The sequence below is a fragment of the Solanum tuberosum genome, unplaced genomic scaffold, assembly GCF_000226075.1.
Source record: "Solanum tuberosum cultivar DM 1-3 516 R44 unplaced genomic scaffold, SolTub_3.0 scf00045, whole genome shotgun sequence".
NCBI classification, from domain to species: Eukaryota; Viridiplantae; Streptophyta; class Magnoliopsida; order Solanales; family Solanaceae; genus Solanum; species Solanum tuberosum.
The window spans coordinates 230,776-236,371 of NW_006238972.1; the positions used below are offsets into that span (position 1 = coordinate 230,776).

General features: G+C 33.1%; 1 long non-coding RNA gene across 1 annotated transcript in view; it reads right to left on the reverse strand.

Annotated features, from left to right (window-relative positions):
• Window positions 1–5,082: 5,082 nt before the first annotated feature.
• The window catches only part of LOC107059911 (uncharacterized), a 2,642-nt gene continuing 2,128 nt past the window's right edge, over window positions 5,083–5,596 (reverse strand). Inside the window, exon 2 of the long non-coding RNA XR_001473018.1 lies at window positions 5,083–5,364. This is a non-coding gene — a long non-coding RNA (uncharacterized lncRNA). The remainder of the gene's footprint in view (window positions 5,365–5,596) is intronic.

Genomic DNA, 5,596 nt, shown 5'->3' on the forward strand with positions numbered 1-5,596 from the left:
AAGAAAGAAAACCAACACAATTTCGTCGGTTATTTTTCACATAAAAATACATAAAACTCTTAAAAAGAAATTATTATTTTTTAAAAAGAATGATTTTTTGTTAATTTTTATTTTTTTAACTAAAATTAACTGACACATGTCGATTTAAAATAAGAAGTTGCAATTGAAGAATATATATAAAAATAAAGAAATCATAAAAATAGTATTTCATGTTAAAATGGTACATATAAAATGGAGTTTAAGGGTTAAAATGGAACAAGACTAAGTTGGAGTGCCACAATGAAAAATGAGAGCAAGTTAGAGGGGTTGTATATGTGTTTGGCCTATATTCGTGAATGATTTGTAATTCAATACCATGAAATATTTTCACTAGACTCTCAATTGAAAAAAAAATTGACAAAAAATAACAGTAAACTTAAAAGGAGAATCATGAAATAATCAATCTTCTATCATTATTATCCAGAATTTGATCCATTAAATGACACTGCCACAAAATAGCCTTTTCAATAATGTCGAATGTCGCTTTGCGACAAAACAAATAAAAGGCCAACATAAGCAATTGTCAATGATAATAATGCCTATTGAAACACTGCCTAGAGTATCTTGCTCCAACTCTATGGGCAACCCACTTACAGTCACCCACCAAGACAATATGTTGGATTCCAAAAAAATTTCATATCACATCTAATGATCTAACAAGATCGCGCTCTAATATCACATGCTGAATTTTTTTTATAGAATTCACCCAAGATCATAAGTAAATCATTAGACAGAAATGTGAGTTAATAAAACTGAAAAGGAAACTAACCTTGTTCCATGACAATAACTTTATTGAAGAACTTGGTCTTTTAAACCTTGAAGATTGTTTTCCTATTGTTCTATTTCTTAGATGGAGAGAAAGAAAAAAAAACAACATATCTTCTGGTTTAGGGACCAAACCCTTTTAAGGATTCTAAAGCGTCTTTTCAAGAAATGTACTTTTTGCAAGAAAGGTACCTCTTCAATAAGTCTCCATCAAACATAAGGAAAATGATAATGGGTCTACTAAATTAACTCCATTTTAATAGATATTTACTTTTATGTCCAAATATTTTAATACTTTATTAAATCATAAATTAGGCTTATTTAAATGACAATATATCTATATACTGACATATTGATATGTGAGTCCATAAAATAGAAATTACTAACATACTATGCTTCATGCATGATATAGACTCTGTCCTTTAGGAAAACTCGATATGAGCATTTGCAACTAAATATGAAATTAAGTTTGGATCAACAAATATGTCTAACATTTAACTTGAATTATATTTAAATGATGATTATACCAGTGATAATTTTCAACATTTTAATTTCTCTATAACAAATAAAAGAAACCAAAACAAAGAGAATTTCTTATCAATCTTCAATAAAGTAACGGGTGATATAAAAGATAAAATATCAAACTCAAAATCATAGAGTCACGTGTTGATAACGTGTTATAAAATCATAAGAATAGAAGAAGAATAAGTAGAGAAGGGACAAAAAATTTAGGGATAATTTCAAACATATACAATAAAGTAATTAGTTTACAATTGTGTTTTATTTACATAACAAATAGTCAAAAATCATAAAAAATATACATTGACTAGAAGTGAGTCAAAAATTCCCAATAATAATTTTCCCCTTTTTCCTGAATTCATTTTTTTTGGAGTATCTAAATTGTTCAGGTCACTTTCATCTCCTTCAGTAGGTGCTAATAGTGGGTGAGATGATGGTGATAGTGGTGGTAAGAGTTTATTAGTGAGGCTTGGTGGTGGTGAAGTGTTAGGAAGGAAATTAAGGAGAAGTTTAAGGATTTTTTTTATTAATTCAAGAATTTGAGAATGAGAGGTGGTATTAAACAACTTATTGGTGGTGAGGTGACAGAGGTGGGAGGAAGGGGTGGTTTTTTCAGGGGAGTCGGAAGAGGATTTGAGGGAGGGGATGGAGGCAAAGGTAGTGGAGGGGTAGTGTTTTCCAACAAGAATGGAGGTGGTGAAGGGTGACAGAGATGGAGAGTAATGTGTAGGAGATGAGAAGGAGAAGATAATACTAAATTGTCACTTTCAATAATAAATGATTTACTTTTTAATTGGACTTTTGTGTATGAAATTTAACCTAATGGATGTTTGTCTAATTTTTCCACAGTTTTAAATATATATGATAATTAGTTTACAACAAATATAACCATTTTTTCGGAACCCCAAGACAACCAACAGTCGCTACAACCTCTGCTCTTCGGGTGAGCACTTTGTGCGCACTGGATAAACTCTCCACTGTGTAATAGCATGCAAACCACACAGGGAATGTAAATCGCACTAGGCATGCCCTATGCGGCAGACTCGACTCAAAAGACATTGAGGGGGGATCGATCCTGAGTCATTCGTGTGGATAATCACCCTCCAAACCAACTGAGCTATCCCGAAGGACATAACCATAATTTTACTCACATAAAAAATAGGGAATATTATACAACAAGGCAAAAATACCAACATATTTATGAAACATAGATATAGTTTAAAAAATTACAATAAACCACTATATGTTGTTTTTGTAGAAAACTCTCTCCCTGCCTCCCTCTCGCCCCTGCCAATAAGAAGAAATCCATTCAAATGTATTATGTATCAATCATATTCAATCAAATATAGGTGAGATTTCGTATTTTATATCAATTGTATACAAAAAAACTATATTTGTATTTTGTATTAATTGTATTTGTATTCATATGAATACAATATGCATTCATCCTCTCAGTGAATATATTATGTACAATTGTATCCAATCAAATATAGGTGAGAGATTTGTATTTTATATCGATTGTATCAAAAAAGTTAAACGTGTATTCAACTATATTTGTATTCTATATCAATTGTATTTGAAATACAATGAATACAACATATATTCATACGCTCTCCTCTTCTCTTGATCTCGCTCACCTCTCTCTTCCTTCTCTCGATCTCGCTCACCTCTCTCTTCCTTTTCTCGATCTCGCTCACCTCTCTCTTCCTTCTCTCGATCTCGCTTACTTCTCTCATCTTACTATTTATTCATTCTGACACAATTCAAATTGTATTTGTATTTTTTCTTCGAAATTCATGAAAAATAATACAACAAATACAAATTAGTATACAATTACTATTCAATTTTGACCAACTCAAAATCACCTCTAAACAATCTCAAATTTTAGATATGAGATCATTCGATGTTTTGAATCTTTTGATATATAATCTACTCGAAATGATTCACATTTGCGGAACATCAAATTTTAAAGAAAAGGGAAAGCAATGATGAAGAAGAAGACACAAAAGAAGAACTGTGAAGAAGACACAGGAGAAGAAGGACAAAAAAGAAAAGAAGAAAAAGAAGGGGAGTACGAAGAAGAAGCATAAGTAGAAGGAGGACGAAGAACGCAAAAAAAGAAAAAGACCCATATAGCCATTTTTTTTTGAAAAATAACATGGCCGAATTGCCATTTAAGTAAATTTTAAAAACAGGGTTAAAAACATGGTAAGTAGAGATTACGCACTGACATTTTGCATAATTTACCTTGAGGGATAAAATACACTTAAGAGGACTCTGTTATTTATAAGAAAAAAAAAAAAAAAAAAAAATTTTATAAAAAAAAAAAAAAAAAAAAAAAAAAAAAAACTAATTTGATCCCAAATTTATTTTTTTCCTAAGAAACATACGAGATAGATAACTACTAGATATAATATAAATATAACATTTTTTTAACTAAAAAATAGTCAAAACGTGAATTTGAACCCTAAACCCTACGAACGCAAATACCTCAAATACCGTCTATGGCCACGCCGGCCAGCGGTCAGCCCCCCACTGGGGTTGGTCTGCCCACCATAAACAACCCTACCACCACCACTAACAATCTTGATTATGCTGTTGCAGTACATAATTCAATTGGCCCACAGGTGGCGGAGCCTATAGATATTAAACCTATTATTTTTTTGCATGGGGAGCCAACGATTACATGGACAAAGAAGGAATTTGAGAAGTTAACAGTGAGACAAAATCTCCAATATGCTGTGGTAGCTAAATTTTCCTATGGACGTCCTGATCTATATGAATTGAGGAAGGCAATTCCGATCCAATTGGAAATTAAAGGACCATGTAATATTGGTTTCTTAGAGGAGAGGCACATACTGATTAGATTATCATTACTAGAGGATTATGCAACTTTGATGTCTAAAGCTTGGGAACTCAGAGTAAGGAATAGGTATTTCCCCTTAAGATTCTTAAAGTGAGATCCGTGGTTCAACCCAGAGGAGGAAACAACCATTGCCATTGCATGGATTTCGTTCCCCGGATTGCCAACTAATTTGTTCGATAAAGAATCCCTTTTTTCTTTGGCAACAGCTGTGGGGAAACCTCTAGTGATTGACAAAGCCACTAATAACCAAACCAGACCTAGTTGTGCGAGGGTTAAAGTGGAAGTTGATTTGCTAAAAGAACTACCAAAAAGAATTCAAATCAATTGTATAGAAGAGGAGACGGGAATAGTCAAATCAAAATGGCAAAAAATCCACTATGATTATCTTCCGAGATACTGCACACACTGTAAACTTCAAGGACATGATTTACAGGGATGCTGGATATTACACCCTGAGCATAGGCCAAAGAGAGAAGAAAAGCAGGAAGATAAGAAGCTAAATGACAACGGAAAAGAAAAAGAGGAGGAGGACAAAGGGAAACAAATACCAAACGTGAATGGAGTGTTTAAGAATGGGAAGTTAATTCATGAAAATTGGAATGTGGTTCAGAATAAAAATAACAAGAATAAGTTGCAGCATGACCTAAACCAGAAAGAATATGATACCCAGCAGAATCACAACAACAAGAATAAGGATCACAAGGATAATAAAGGTGACAAAGGAACGGCTATCACTAATAAATTTGGGACTTTAGTGCATCTCACAGATGATGAGCAAGATGGAGCAGAGAAAAATGCAGAAAGATCAACAAGTGATAGCAACCTTAAAGGTGAAGATAAGACTAAACAATGGGTAGAAGCAACTTTTGGCAAAAGTCATAATGCAGCAAAGATAGCCAACAGTCAAAGTGAAGATAACAATAATCAGAGTAGCAAAAATATAGAAGATGAAGTAACCCAGAATACCGACAATATGGGGAAACAAAAGATACAAGAAGAAGACATAATACAAGAAAAGCAACAGAATACAGAAGAAACAATAGTTAGTGAGGATACAAAAGACGATTTGCATATAATTGAAAAGGTGCTTGCAGATTCAGGCAGCCCACAAGTTGTGCTCACCCCCCAAAAATCACCAAATAATAGCAATCCAGCAACACAAGGAAATCAGGACCCTGCAAATTCAACAGAAACAGCTACATCAGTAGTGGCAGACACACATCAGGGTAATCAAGACAATAGCATAGAAACTCAAAGCAAAGACAGAGAGATAGATAGAATAGAGGAGAACAGTAGTCAGATAGGGGCAGAGAATCAGAATATAATAACAAATAAGACAGAAAGTCAACCACAAGGAGAACATAAAAATGAAGTCCACATTGGAGATGATGATGAATTGGAGAACAG